Source organism: Humulus lupulus, chromosome 5 (genome assembly GCF_963169125.1).
Source record: "Humulus lupulus chromosome 5, drHumLupu1.1, whole genome shotgun sequence".
In the NCBI taxonomy this organism is placed as follows: Eukaryota; Viridiplantae; Streptophyta; class Magnoliopsida; order Rosales; family Cannabaceae; genus Humulus; species Humulus lupulus.
This window is the reverse complement of record NC_084797.1, coordinates 64,122,179-64,139,198: the sequence shown is the minus strand read 5'-3', so window position 1 is coordinate 64,139,198 and position 17,020 is coordinate 64,122,179.

Below are 17,020 nucleotides of genomic sequence, written 5' to 3'. Positions count from 1 at the left end.
TAATCTTGTTAGATTACTATATAGTTCAGATTCCAATTTTCAAATGTGATTGGGCAAATGTCCCTAACGGTGTTAGGGTGGAGGATAGTCTTACTTTAGTTAATCTACACCAAAGTAAATGGTCTGTTGGTAGAGACCCTTTTATTTTAGCCTCACAAGCTAAACAAGTCTTCTACTCAAGAGAACATGATTCTTCCAATTGGTATGTGGTGATTAGGGCACCCCCTAGAGGTTTTTATGACATGGAAAATTATGATGAGCAAGAATTCATGCCTGTAATGTCTGAAGTTACTGAATCTAGGTTATATAATGTAGTGGAAGATGAACAATATGTTAGAGATGATTGTGAGGGTATATTAGTTTGATTATTGTTGTGATTTTTGTAAATTGTAGAAGATGTTGCACTTGACATTCAAAGTTGTAATCAATGGAAATTTCAGTTTATACTTTAGCTCATTAATTGGTTGTTTCTTATTTGTGTATTTTTAGCCAAGAACTCTTGAAAACATATGTCTTTGATGCCAAGAATGACTGTTTATTTCTTTCTTTCTGACTTTTATTATATGTTTTTTTTTTGTGATAATTGATAATATGTTTGTTATATATGATTTTTGCAACTCATCAAAAATCTTACTAATTATAGAAACGGTTGATCAGAAACTAGTCAAAGAGTTTGCCAAGTACAAGATATGTCACCTCCATCTACAAAAGGAAAGAGGCCAAAACACATACCTACAGGAAAATTAGTTAAACTCCTCAATGAAAAGAGGAAGAGCTTTAGACTAAATTTGGAAATGGACAAGGTTGTTGAAGAGAGATATACTAAGGATGTGTCTCCAAAGAAAAATACACGTAGAATGATTGTAAGAAATGACTCTTCTGATGAAGAAGAAGTACCCATCTCCCCTGTGACAAGGAGATCTCTTAAAAATCTATTTGAGGTTGAACAACCAATAGACTCTCTTGAAAAAATAGTGAGACCACCTACTAATGACCTAATTTCTCCATTCTTAGCTTCAATGACAGCCACTAGGGGATCTATTAAAAGAGTGGTTGAAGTAGAAATTAGTCCTTCAAATGACCATGCCATCTCACCAACAGCCACAAGAAAATCACAACGCCTACAAATCCCAGAAAACCCAAATGAAACAATTGTTGAAAACTTGCTAGACACAATTGTTGAAAACTTGCCTGACGAACAAGAACTACCTGAAGAAGTTGTTGCACCTATTACCCAAAAGATAACTAGAGGCCCTAGTAAAATGAAGTCTATTGCAATAGACAGTGATGGTTGTTTGGAAGTTAAGTTTAACTCAAAGGGACAACCAATAGGTGCAACATCAATATCTTTGTCTTCATTTTTTGGTGCACTTGTTAGAGAAATTGTACTAGTAACAATAAAAGATTGGAGGAAGATTCCTCCAGGAATGAAAGAGGTCTTATGGAAATCTATTCAGGTATATATACTCAGGTTTTATGCATTGAACATGAAATTTGTTGAAATTCATTTACATTAATACTAACCTATTATTAATTTTACTAGGCAAGATATAAGGTTGACAAAGATTGGCAAAAGAACTATATATTCAAAAGTATGGCAGATCTTTGGAGAGCTTCGAAATCAAGGCTAGTTACTAAAATAACAAATGCACCAAATGAAGAAGCAAGATTGAAACTAAAGCCTGATAATATTGAATCTATGAATGAGTGGAAAAGTTTTGTTAAGGAAAAAAATAGTGCTGAGTTTAAGGTATTTTATTCTTAACATCTTATAACCAAATATATTTATGATTAAAATTTATAGTTTAATGTCTCTATTAACTTTATATTCTTAGGCTACAAGCGAGAAATTCAAAAAAATACGGACAAAGCAACTACCCCACACTTGTAGTCGGAAAGGTTATGCAAGATTGATTGATGAATTGGTAAAGCCAAACATATTTACAGTTGTTTTATTATAGAATTTGGTTTAGATATTTTAATAATTTATTTTCTTATTTTGATAGATGAACCATAGTGAAACCAATACACCACCTTCTAGAGTTGATGTTTGGACCAAAGCACATAAGAAGAAAAATGGCGAACCAGTAAATTCAGAAGTGGCTGAAGCTTTTGTATACACCTTGCCCTTTCAAAATCATGTGACTTTAGTTTTAACTTACTCATTTGTTTGAATACATTTATTGATACTATTTATTTTTGAAGGATTTGGTTGAAGAATATAAGAAAGATCCTGCTATGTCTTCAACTACAAGTGTTAATGAAGACATCCTCGCAAAAGTCCTTGGTCCTGAAAAAAATTCATACATGAGAGCTTTCGGAAGAGGAGTTACTCGGTCAAAGTTGCAAATTGTGTCAGAAAGAGATGACCATTTGATGAAGATAGAAGGTCAATGCAAAGATTTGAAAGACAAAATGCAACACATGGAGCAACTCATTGTTTCATTAATGAAAAATCAAGTAAGTATTTTGATGCTGAAACTATATTTTCATGTGGCTGAATTGCAATAATAACTAAGATTCATGTTTAATTTTTTGGTTAGTCTTTACTTTTGTATTTTTTTTTAATTTTGATGTTGAATTCATGTCTTTCTATCTTACTTGTAAATAGAATACATCTACTCAGAGCGAGGAGCAATCAAATGTCAATGTTCAATCAAATTCTCATGTTCATTCCACTCAGGTAATTATGATACTAATTATATGAAAATGATAAAATCTAAAACATATAATATTCAATATAAAATCATTTACTGCTGCTGAATTTGTTATATTGATATTTTGTTAGAGTGTCAAGAACCACACATTTGGCTCAAAATGCAAAATATTAGATTGGATTGGATCTGGAGAAATTATTGCAGAAGGTTATTTTATCTCAAGTGACCCAAAGGATGAGGTTCACCATGTTCCTCTTGGGCCTAGTGCTATGAAAGTGGGGATAGATCTTGTGAGAAAGAATGATGCATTTCTGTGGAGGCCTTCAACAATTATGTCTACTATAGAAGATGCTGTAGGTAGTATAATTGCATGGCCAGCTGATAAAGTTATAATTAGGTAATTAACATTTTTTATGTACTCTTTTAGTTTACTATAACTTTAAGTTGAAGCATTACTTATTTAAATTTTGTTGTAGCTAAACAAATGGACTCGCAACAAAGACAAGTGCACAAAGGATGATGAATTGAAGGATGGAGCAAGTTTCACGCATGGTTTACTTTTGTGTATCTTGTAATGTTTCTATTTTTCATTTTTGAAGTAAAAATTGTTCAAGATTATAAAACTTTATTATGTTATGCTTTCAAACTTAAGTTAGAACTAAGATCTCATGAAGTAGACACATTCATGGTTTGAATTAGTTATTGTTTAATGTAATACTTATGGTTTATCAATCTATTGAGAATTACATTTTATGATTAATTTTGAATTTTTTTTATCAAAATACAATAATGAAAATCTTTTAATTAAAAAAAAAACCATATAAGTATACTTATCAAAATAAAATTTAAAATTTTATTACTATATGTTATGATTTAAAAACATATTATAAGCGTAAAAAATCGTTATGGTTTATATAATATAACAAACTAAAAATGTTATCAAAATAATCAAATGTAACAGTTGAAAAGTGTTATGAAAAAAGTACAAGATTAAACTTCAAATTTATAATCAAAAACTCTATCTAAATGTTATTATTTGAATATTATAGCACCTAAAAATGTGTTATTGAATAGTTTAAGATAACATCGAACATAACATTCAAAAACTGTTATAGAAAAGACTGGACTTTTAATAACATGGGCTACGTTAGCATTTTCAGAAGTGCTATCAATAGTCCCGGTTAGCAGTTTTTAAGTGTTATGAATACTGTTTTTTCTTGTAGTGGGGGTAAACAGAGGGTACGACCTAAGGTGTCGACCCTAATTATCATGTGAATTAATTGTTACTAATGTTTGGTGGATTTGTCATGCTGAATAGCTAAGTGTTAATTCGTTGAATCTTTGGTTATGTCGATGTGTTATGTGATTAGTGTGGTATGTTAAGTGTATGATCATGATTAAAGCCAATTTTTATCATCATTTGTTATATAATGTTACGTTTTCTTGCTGGGCCTCGGCCCACGGGTGCTACGTGGTGCGGGTAAAGGCAAGGGCAAGCTTGAACAACCCTGATTCGGAGAGCTCTGAGAGCAGAATGTCCATAATCAGCTGCTCAGCCGCCACGGTTGAGGGGGGGACAGGGGCAAGGGAACCATAAACATCTGCTTTTCCCGTAGAGTGGCTAGTGGTTATTTGAACTCTGGAAATTTTGTAAACTGACTTTTAAATGTTGTTTTTTTTTGGATCCCACGTGTAAAATGTTTAGTTAAATGAAATGTATCTTTTGAGACCAAAATCCTTTAACCCTTGCACATTAATGGTTTCAGTGACACATTTTTAATTAAATGACTTGATTAGCAAGTCCTACACTTTTATAAGTACACAGTGTAGCGGTCATGGCTATCCAGGGCATTACAAGTAGGATGTTACAACTTGATATCAGTGCTGCCAAGGCTTTATGGTTCCTGAAGATCAACCGAACATGTACCCTCGCTGCTAGAGACAAGCTCGACTCACGGTTTGGTGGGTAACGGGTTTAATACCTATTTAATTGCCTATTTAAATTATATGTCTTATCTACATGCAAGAATAGGGTGCATGGTATATTTCGTTATGACATGGCCTTCTTGATTGCTATGTGAATATGAAAGACATGCTTATGAGAATTATATTTGCATGTGAATATGATAGAGATGCTTATTTGCATTACTGTTTCATGTGAATGTTGTATTTGTTTGGTTTTGATGAGGGGACGGTATTTGAATATGTTATCATTGCCTGATAAGCCAGGTCATTGATTGTAGACATACTTGGAAGCTATGCCTCCAAGGCAGTCAATCAGACTAGGTGGTGCTAATATTGAGGTTGGGGATGATAATCATGGCCAAAACCCTCCACCTGCCCCTTAGAATTAGTAACAGAAGTTTTCATATATGCAAGCGAGACTTTAGAGGCATAAGGAAGAGATAAGATGGTTGAGGCAATAGGTTCCGCCAGGGAATGTTGCTCCGCATGTGCCACTTGTAGTGGCACCTATTCTAGGACAACAAAGGTTGAGAACAGGTGGGAACCACTGTATGAGAGGTTCAGTAAGCAACACCCTCCAACCTTTAAGGGAGGCCCAAATCCACTTAGAGTTGAGAAGTGGATGGGCATGATCAGTTCAATCCTTGACTTCATAAGGGTGATGGGCAATGACAGGGAGGCCTATGCCACGTATATTCTGTGGGATGATGCCCAAATTTTGTGGAAAGTTGTATCAAAACCAAGAATATCATTGTAATGGGCTAGGAAGAGTTCCGGGAGTTGTTTAAAGAGAAATACTACAATGACGTAGTCCGAACTACGAAGATGGATGAGGTCATGAATCTGGTTTAGGGCAACATGACAATGAATGAGTATGCCATGAAATTTGACTGGTTGGCCAAGTTTTCCTTGGACTTGGTGCCAACTGATGTGACCAGGAAAGAACGGTTTGTTCGAGGGCTGAATGCCATGATAGCCGGGATGTCAGGATTACCTCTATGCCTGGAGTGACCAGTTATTCCTAGGTAGTAGGGAAGGCCTTTACTTCTAATGGTGTTGAGGACAACATTTGGAGAGAGGGTGTTCCCAAGAGCGATGCCTGGAGGGTGGTACCTCCATTTACTGGGTCTAGTATGGGTGGACGCATTTGGGAGAATGTCGTGCCAAGGCATGTTTCCATTGTATAGTGGTGGGTCATCTCAAGAAAGATTGCCCGCACGAGTGTTCACACTAACTCAAATAGAGGTTGAGGCTAGTCCATCAGTAGTGGCAGGTAAGATTTCTTGCGCTGGCTATTCTAATACAATATTTATTGATTCTGGTGCTACACATTCATTTGTATCTAGTAGGGTGATAGACAAACTTAGTAGACCTTGTGAAGTGTATGATGTGGGGTTCGAGACTTTCTTGCCTACTGGGGAGCTGGTAGTTTATAGGAGATGGATTAGATCATTATCAGTAGACGGGGATGGTAGAGAATTGTCTGTGGACCTAATTGAGTTAACGATGGAGGATTTTGATATGATACTAGGTATGGATTGGTTGGCCAAGTACAACGCGACCATAGATTGTAAAAGGTGGATGGCGACTTTTGCGCCTGAGGGAGATGACCCGTTTGTACTACATCGGGAGATTGAGTTTTTTATTGAGTTGGAACCAGGAATGAAACAGGTATCTAAGGCACCGTAGAAAATGGTACCAACAGAATTGAAGGTTCAGTTACAAGAGTTACTTGACCTAGGATTCATCAGACCTAGTTGTTGACCCTTAAATTGGTCAACGACACAGGGTCAGATAAACGATATGAAATGAGATAAAGTAAGAAGAAAATCAAATGGAAAGCAAACGACACAAATGATTTATGGTGGTTCGGCCGTAATTGGATGGTAATGACCTACGTCCACTTAGTGTTCTTATTGATGTTGAATCCTAACATTGTGATCAATGAACTATGGTTCACGAGTTTCACAAGCTTTGAGAAGAGTACAACTTCAGTGGATAATCACACTATATTTTTCTCTCAGAGTACAAAGACAAAAATTTCCAAAAACAAGTCCCATTCGTTGAGCCCTTTGATTCTTATTTATAGGCTCAAGAAGAATACATGGGCCGATGGGCCTTAATTACCATTAAGATTCACGTATCTAGGTAATAAAAGAAATTACAATTAATTCAAATATTACAAGATTGCACATCCAAAAGGAAGTAAATGAAAGTATGCGACCAGACTGGTCGCACCTAAGCGTGATGCTTGATAAATCAATGACTTTCTGGTCGATGGTCGAACAAGATTCATTCACTTAAAGTTGTCACATGCCCGCCACGTGTAGGTCAATCCTGCCACGTTATCAGGAGCCATTTTTGGGTAAACATTTTCCCCCCAAGTTTATTTTACTGCGACTAGCGTAAAGTAAACTTAGACAACCGACCTTTCGTATGCCTTGTCAAATCTGTCAGAGCCATCCATGCCTTCTCGAACAAGGCAACCAATCATATCACTGTAGTTTCCCAAAAAGGTATTGGACAGCTATCACATTTTCCCATGCCTCGAAAAATAACCTCTCATCATTACCTTGGCAACCGCACTACGACCAATATAAATAACCCCTCAAAATCATTTTTACTTTTTACTTTTCACTTTCTCCTCAAGAACACTGAAGAACAGAGCGTGAAAAACCCAGAAACTCAGACGATCTTGACGACTCACAGAATTTCTTCCCAGCCACTTAGCATTTCAGAAATTTGCTCCAATCTTTATTCAAGTTTCTCAAACTTTTCAGTCACTGAAATACCATATCTGTTTCATATCTGTTTCGGCCTTTGAGTTCTTGAATGTTCTTGGAAAAAACCGTTTTGGGGGTAAATGGGTATGTAGATATGAGCAGAGTTAGATAAGAAAAAAAATAAACACTACAGGAGGCCCAAGAATTAGCTTGGGAGTTAGGATTATTGATTTAGGACGTAAAAATTCGATTTTTAAGCATGTAGAAAAAATTGGGTTTTTCCGCCCTTTCAGAGTCGAAAAGTTTTTCCTGAAAAACTTTTCACTTCCGTTTTTTAATTCGTTTTCCAAACTGTTTGCATAGAATTTAATGTTTTTGTTAGAATGCTGCTGGTCGTATGAATGCTTAACTTTTATACACGAGCAACATTATTCCAACTTTTCCACTTTCTTTGGTCTTTTGGCTGTAGATTCTCATCTCCCCTTCTCTGTTCGCAGATTTTCATGCACGACCCGTGGGGAGGTGAGAGGCCGATCGCGACGACTTGGTCGCGCAGTTACTCGAAGATCAAGAACAGTCTTCGCTGCTAATCTCGGAAATCCCCTTCTCTCATAACCCTTTAAATAAACCTTTGATCAGTCCAACAAACATGAGTCGAATAAAATCCATTGCTCAAAAGAGAAAGAAAACAGCCACTCCTCTTGCCGAACAGCCTACTCCTCGGGCTGAAAATCCATCATCCAGACCCCATTCTAAAAGCACTTCCCAGCCAGAAAGCCAAATAAAAGCCCGCCTTCGAGATGTCCTTCGACCAGAGGTCGAATGGTACGTTGCACCTCCTAGAAATATTGCAACTAGGATGGTAGGGAATTACCTCAAGAAGTACGAACTTCCTGGGGTGACCTTAATCAAACCATCCATCGACCAGTGGGCAAACCTGCCTGGGGGCGCCTGGTCGAGATATCATATTGAGGAAGGGGCAATCTTGCTTCTTCATTCATTTTTCCAGGGGGTGGCAAACTATTTCTAGGTCGCCCCCTTTCAAATCACCCCAAACGGATATAGAGTGCTCTATGGTCTCTATATTCTTCACAACCACAAGAAGTGGCCCATTCCGACGCCACACGAGATCAATTATATGTTTGATCTCAAATCCAACCCCAACCAAAACAACATGGGGTTCTTTCACTTCTATCATCAAGAATCTGCTCGCACTTTCCTAAGTGATATTACCCACAAGTCCAACATGGGAAAGTACTTCCAGGAATACTTTTTAACAATGGATCTGGTCACCAAAAATCTTGCCTTCATTGAAGGAGGTAAGTTATTTATTCACTGGTCATTCATTTCCTTTAAATTTTCTGCACACTCCTTAGAACTTTGGTGTTATTCAGGTCCATGGCACTGACCAGCTCCTACTCCAGAGATGGAGTTACGAGCAGCATCCCTGGCAAGCATGACCAATATAGAAAAAATCGTCAAAGAGCTGGTCACGGAGAATAATCTAAGACTGGTTTGCCTTTTGGTCCCTTACCAGGATGTGAGGGAGCCAACTGCGGGAAGTGCTACCGGTGAAGAAGTTCCCGAGCAGCACCAAGATGTGTCACAACCTCCGAGGAGGAGGACAACGGGAGTGACTATCAGGGAACCTTCCAACACCCCGCGAGTAGCTGCTGCCCCTGCTCCACCAGGAAAGGGCAAGCAGCAGGCTTCTGAGCATCTCGAGCCTACTCTAGAGTCTTCGGATGAGAACGGTACTGACTTCTCAATCTTGGATAGTTTGCCCATTCCCTGTCATTTATTTGACGGGGACGACAACTTTAAATACCCGCCTAATTTAAATTCAGAATTCTTCAAGGTAGAGAGTGAGTGTAGCAGTAGTACAGTAAATAATGTAGCGACCAGTAGTTGTAGCTTGGGTATTTTACTTATAATTTATTTTCTCTCATTTCTTTGATTTAGCCAACACCTCTAATTCTATTGCCTGATTATTCGTATGTTTCCTTCCTTGCAGATATGCCCGCCGAGAGAGCTTTCGACCTGTACACCAATCCTACCACCGCCACTCCTGCTAGCAGGAAAAATCGAACAAGCTCCAGCCAAGAGAAGGCTGCAGTGACCCATCTGCAAAGAGGGCTCGAACGGAAGACTCTCCTGCACCAACTCCTACCAAAGAGACAACTCCCCCTCCAGGCCCTACCGACTAGACTCCTTTAGCGCCCACCAACCAGAATCCTTCAGCTCCTGCCAACCCAAATCCTGCCGCTCAGCCAGATAAAACTCTGGTCGAGGCGATCCTGAACTCCACCTGCACATCGGCCAGTAACAGGCTGAAGAGACTATCCAGATACCGACGCAGATTGGAATCCTTCAGCAATGCTCCTACCATTCCGGTCCACCAGCTCCTGAGTCGCGGGATGAACGAACTACTCACTGTAAGTTGCTGCTTCCATTATGGTTTGATTGTTCATCTCTTCAATAGATACAAACAACCTTTTTACTTTTATTTTCTTATCACAGGGGATTCTAACTGTGAGTACCAGTTGGCGCCACTCAGAGGAGGTGGCCGCCAAGCAGGCTGAAGAGATCAAGGTGACTGATGAGAGGCTGGTCGAGTAGAACAAGGTGGTTGAGGCCAAGCATGCTGAAGAGTTGCGAGCAGCTGAAGCTAAGATCGCCAAGATTGAGGAGGAATTGAAGAAGAAGGAGGACTCTATTGCAAAAATTACAACCTCCAAAGATAAGTACAAGGAATCCTTGCTGATAAACTACCGAGAAGCTCACAAACTTCAATCGGAGTTGGAAATCAGCCTCAAGGAGGTTGCTGACCTTGAGGAGACCAACGCGCATAACTTGGAGAAGTACGAGGGAGCAGCATTCCAGTGCTTCTACATGTTCTGGAAAAGCAAGCCCAAGGCTGACTTTACTTATCTTCCTGACCCTATAAGGGAGGTTGAGTTGGCGAAGTGTGCTGCTTGCCTAGAAGAGGAGGAGAGAGCGAAAATTCCAGCTTCCCCCGAAATCTCCTTGGCTACGGACATCGATGGCATAGAAGATGAAATTGGGGGCCTCTGTCGATCAACAAACTCCTCAAGACCCTCCTTGTTCATAATTTTTATGTTTTTTTATTTAACTTTTTAATTTAAGACACATGAACTATGATTCGTGATGTCAAGAAAACTTATATTTTTATTGCTGCACGGGCAGCTTTTCCTTTCAACAGACAATTACATCCGAGCAGCAACTGCTCGTGGTGTAAAGGATTTCATTTTTATATTATAATATTTGCATTTTATTATAACATCTGTTTGCATGACCAAACTTAGCATAGCACTTTGGTTTGATTTAACAAAATTTTGAAAATACTCTAAGTACCGTAGCATGCTTTCACTTATTTTGCTCGTGTGTTTACATATACTTATCAATATGCTTTGCTTACTAGATACCTTATATGCACCCCAAGTGATTGAGGAGCTTTAGGTCCTCGGTCACATGCCTTGACCAAGACCTATTCGAATATTCATGCTCGTAATAGAGATTTAAAATGATAATACAACAAAACAACACACGTAACGGGAAAATACTTGTAATAAATACAATAATTGGAAAGATTGACTGGTTGCGCACAGCCCCTTTTATTTCTCGTAATAGATGGACAATCGTGTCTGTACGAGTGATCAAAATATGATCTTACACTTATAAGCGATGAGTCACATGGTTGACTAACCCTTGTTCATAAAATTGTAAAAAGTAAATTTAATACAAGCCAATTATTTAAAAAGAATTGTTTATTGATAGTACTTGCACATGTGTTCTCCATTCCAATAGCGAGGAATGAGATCTCCATTTAAACGAGTAAGTTTATAAGTGGCTGGATGGAGGACTTCTTCAATTTGATATGGTCCTTCCCAGTTAGGACCAAGTACTCCAGCAGCTTGATCGTGGGTATTAAGAAAAACTATTCTATGTACCAGATCTCCCACATTAAATTTTCTTTCACGTACTTTAGAGTTGAAATACCAGGCAACCTTTTGCTGGTAAGTTGCTACTCGGAGTTGGGCTTGCTCGCACCTTTCATCGACCAAATCCAAAGATTCCATTAATAACTGGCTATTAGTGTCTTTGTCGTATGCCATCCGTCGATGTGATGGCAGATCTAATTCAACAGGAAACATAGCTTCATATCCATAAGCCAAGGAAAATGGAGTATGGCTTGTTGATGTTCGATGGGACGTTCTAGACGATCAGAGGACTTCAGGCAACTGCTCTGGCCATGTCCCCTTTGCTTCTTCAAGGCTTTTCTTCAGAGTATCCTTGAGTGTCTTGTTGATAGCCTCAAATTGTCCATTTGCTTACGGATGAGCTACTGAAGAAAAGCTTTTGATAATCCCGTGCCTTTTACAAAAATCTATGAATAGATCACTATCAAACCGCGTGTCGTTGTCTGAGACAATTTTTCTTGGCAATCCATAGCGACACACTATGTTTTTTACCACAAAATCCAGCACTTTTTTGGTCATTATGGTTGCAAGAAGTTAAGCTTCGACCCACTTTGTGAAGTAATCAACAACTACCACAACATATTTGACGTTGCCTTTTCTTATGGGCAAAGACCCAATCAAATCTATTCCCCACACTGCGAATGGCCACGGACTTTGCATCTGCTTTAGTTCATTAGGGAATCACAAAATCTTAGAGAATCGCTGACACTTGTCACACCTTCGAACAAAGTCCACGGAGTCTTCATTCATGGTTGCCCAGAAGTATCCTTGCCTTAGGATCTTCTTGATAAACTTTGCCCCCTAGCGTGATCCCTGCAAAAACCTTCATGGGCTTCTCAGATTAATTCTTTGGCCTTTTCTTTTGAAACACACCTTAGGAGTGGCATTGAGTACCCTCTTTTGAATAGAATTTCATTGACCAGAATAAATCGAGCAGCCTGTCTCTGGAGGGCTCTTGCTCTATTTCTATCCGTCGGCAACACTTCGTGCGTCAAGTACTCAATGAAAGGTGCCATCCATGTATTTGCTGCCTGAATTACTAGAGAGGCTTCTTCTGCTTTGATGCTTGGTGCGGACAGTCGCTCAACAAGCACTATACTCAGGGTGTTAGCATCCTTTGCACTTGCTAATTTGGCCAAAGCATCAACGTTTGAATTCTGGTCCCGAGGTACTCACTGGAGAGTATATCTTTCAAACTGCGCCAACAAATCCTTTGCTTTGTTCAAGTAAGCAACCATCTTCAGACCCCTGGCTTGATATTCTCTAGTAATTTGATTAACCACCAACTGGGAGTCACTATAGATTTCAAGTGACTTTATGTTCATGTCCCTGGATAATCGTAAACTTGTGAGCAGCGCTTCATACTCAGCTTCGTTATTGGACGCTGTGAAGTCAAATCTGATTACGTAGTGGAATCGATGTCCTTCAGGCATTACCAAAATCACTCTGGCTCCAATGTGGTGCTTGTTAGAAGAGTCGTCTGTAAACAACTTCCAAGAGGGAGTTTGGCTTTGAGGCTCAGGATCTTCTATCTGTTCACTGTCTGGAAGCCTAGTGAGCTCTGTGACAAAGTTTGCTAGAGCTTGTCCTTTTATTGCTGCTCGTGGTGAGTAAGAAATATCAAAATGCCCATTTCAATAATCGACCAGCAACTTCTGGCTTTTGCAAAACTTGCCGTAAGGGCTGGTCGGTTAGTACTGTGATGGGGTGAGCTTGAAAGTATGGTCGCAACTTTCTGGAGGCTAAGATTAAGCAGTAGGCTAATTTTCCAATGTGGGGATACTGCAGTTCTGCTCCTATTAGCCTTTTTCTTATATAATATACAACTTTTTGCACATTTTCCTCCTCTCTTACCAAGTTAGCACTAGCAACACATTCTGTGATTGCCAAATAGATGAACAAAGTTGCTTTTTCAACCGGCTTAGATAGGATTGGTGGCTGTGACATATGAGACTTTAAGGCCTGTAAAGCCTGCTCGCACTTGTAACGCCCCAACTCCAGGGACTGTTACGGTGCACATTGCAAATATTTAAAGGTCTATTACAAGAAAATATTTACAACCAGCTGATATAAGCGGCAAAACAGGGTTTAGCCCTAGTTCCTTTCCTTCGAACCTCGGCCGTGGCGGTCGAGCAACTGCATATGTACACCTCGTCACCTAAGGCTGCCTACAACAGATGCATACGGGACGACATTCATATGAATTCTTTCTTCATCGTTCCGAGGACACTGATCTCTAGAAAACTTATCACCCTTCACAATAGGAGCTTTCATAGGAGAACATGATTGCACATTGAACCTTTTCATTACTCAGTCAATATATGCTCTTTGGGATAGTCTAAGAACACCATTAGCCCTGTCACAAAGAATCTGTATACCTAAAACATACGAGGCTTCTCCAAGATTCGTCATATCAAAATGGCTAAACAATAAATTCTTTGTTTCAAACAAAAGATTTGTGTCATTAGATGCGAGCAGAATGTCATCAACATATAATACTAGAAAATATAAATGCTCCCACTCATCCTCATATATATGCATTGATCAACAACATTCTCCTTGAAACCACTAGCAGTGACAACTCTGTGAAACTTCAAATACCACTGTCTTGAAGCTTGTTTCAACCCATAAATGGAATCTTGAAGTTTACACACCATATTTTCTTTCCCAGTCACCTTAAAGCCACCTGGTTGAGTCATATACACATCCTCATTCAATTCTCCATTCAAGAAAGCAGTTTTCACATCCATCTGATGAAGTTCTAAATCAAAATGAGCCACAATTTCCATGATAATCCTAAAAGAATCTTTAGTGGAAACTAGTGAAAAAGTTTCTTTATAATCAACACCTTCTCTTTGGCTGTAACCTTTTGCCACAAGTCTAGCTTTATAACTTTCCACTTGACCATCTGAATCACGCTTTGTCTTAAACACCCATTTGCAACCAATGGGTTTACATCCTTTAGGAAATTCCACTAAGTCCCATACTTCATTATGGGACATGGAATTCATTTCATCATTCATAGCCTCCATCCATAGAACATTTTGTGGACTAGTAATTGCTTCTTGATAAGTGACGGGATCTAACACATCTCCTATGTCATATTCACATTCCTGAAGATAAACCACATAATCATTCAGTATTGCATGTCTACGAATTCTCTGAGATCTTCTTAAAATAGATTATTCAGGACCAATAGGTGGAATATCTTCTACTTCCTCACCATGTGGTTCATTATGAGCTTCTACTTGAGGTTGGTCAGTTGTAGGTGCAGCGGAAACAACAGGAATAGGAATAGGGATTAAGACACACTCTTCCCTAAACAATATCTCTCTTGGCCATTGACTTTCACCAAACTCATCTTCAAAGTAGTAAGCTTTATCTGATTCAATCACTCTAGTAGTGTGAGTAGGGCAGTAGAATCTAGAACCTCTTGATCCAAGACAAAAACCAACAAAAAAACCACTAATGGTTTTTGGATCAAGTTTCTTAGACTACGGATTATAAGGCCTTACTTCTACTTTGCACCCCCACACATGAATATGGCAGAAATTGGGTTTCTTATTAGACCAAAACTCATACGAAGTCTTTGGAACTGACTTGCTTGGTACTTGGTTCAAAATATAAGTAGCAGTCCTTAAAGCCTCACCCCACAAAAATTCTTGCAAAGAAGAATGGATAAGCATACATCGCACCATGTCAAGAAGCATGTGATTTCTTCTTTCAGCAATACCATTTTGCTCAGGGGTCCCAAGCATTGTGTATGTTGCAACAATACCACAATCCTGCAAATACTTAGCAAAAGGCCCAGGGTTTCTACCAGTCTCATCATATCTCTCATAATACTCACCACCTCTATTAGAATGGATTGACTTGATCTTCTTATCCTTTTGTAGTTCCACCCTATTCTTGAAAACTTTAAAAGCTTCTAAGGAATCAGACTTTTCACGAATTAACTCAACATGACCATATCCTGAAAAATCATCAATAAAAGTGATGAAATATTTGTAACCACCCATAGCAGGAGGAGTAAAAGGACCACAAACATTTGAATGAATCATTTCAAGTAAATCTACACATCTGTCAATTTTACTCTTTCTAGTCTTGGCAGTTGTCTTTCATTTTATACAATCAACACAAGTATTAAAATCAGAAAAATTGATATTTTGCAAAACACCATCCTTTACCAATATTTCTATTCTCTGCTTAGAAATGTGACCTAAACGTCTATGCCATAACATAGAAGAATTTTCATTTCATTTCACACGTTTAGAACTAACAACAACATTAACAGAAGAGGAAGAGGGAGATGAAACTTCATTCAAATCAAGCTTGTATAAATTTCCTTGTAAACATCCATTTCCTATTAAAATGGAGTTATGGTACAAACAAACTTTTCCAGTCCCAAAAGAAAGACTATAACCTAGTCTATCCAAAATAGATACAGAAATCAAGTTTCTCCTAATCGAGGGTATGTAAGCAACATCATCTATCTCAAAAATATGTCCAGTTGACAGCTGAAATCTAGTAGTCCCAAAAAAAATCACTTTGACTTTAGTACCATCTCCCATGTACACATGTCCCTCCAAGCTAGTTGGATTCCTTCTTCTTGTCAGTGCGTGCAAAGAATTAGTAAAATGAATTGTAGCACCAGTGTCTAACCACCAAGAATTCGAAGGCACATCAATCACATTTGATTCTAAACAAACCATCACAACTTTGTTACGTTTCATCTCTAAGGCTCTCTTCAACATAATACAAGTGTCTTTCTTGTATCCCATCTTATGACAGTAGTTGCATTTCCCAGTGAAACGCTCAGTTTTGGGTGAATTAGAAGATCCAACAGTCTTTCCATCATAACTGGACTTCTTGAAGAGTGGCTTTCCATAAGGCTTTTTATAGAAGTTCTTTTTCTTCTTCTTCTTCTGATTGGGATTTTCCTTAGGATTTTCTTTAGGGGCGTCCTTGGAAGTCACCATGGAAATTGAATTCCCCTTCCTAACTTTTATATCATCTTCCTCTTTAGAGAGAATGGCAGTCATCTCACTTACAGTCCAACGATTTTTCTGAGCTTTGTAACTAGACCGAATTGAGTCAAATGAAGGAGGTAGATACCTCATGACATGCCAGACCAGATAATTCTCTCCTAAATCAAGGCCAAGCCCCTTCAACTTCATATGAAAAGAAACCACTTGACTTATATGGTTTCTTATGCCACTAACCCCATCATAAACAATATCCTGGATCTTACCCAAGTAGTGCTCCCACTCAGACTTGGGAAACTCCCAATACTTTTCATCAATGACCTTGAGGAGTTCCTTAGCATTGTCAGTTTCAGGAATACTACCACGAATAGCATCATCCATGTGATACAAGATCACCAACTTACATGTTTCATTTGAATTGTTCCATTCCTTATAGGAAGTTTTCTGTTCAGTTGTACTATCCTCAGTCGATTTAGTAGGAGCATCTTCCTTCAATGCTATGTCAATCTTCATAATTGACAAATTCATCATCAGAGATCGAACCCACTCCTTATGATTAGTCCCATTAAGCATCAGTATAGACGAGAGTCTATGATTGCTTAAAGCTGAAGGAACACAAGAGTAACAATTATCAATTTACATTGATCAACATAATCATGTTGTTTGTACTTCAACTTCAACTTGAATGT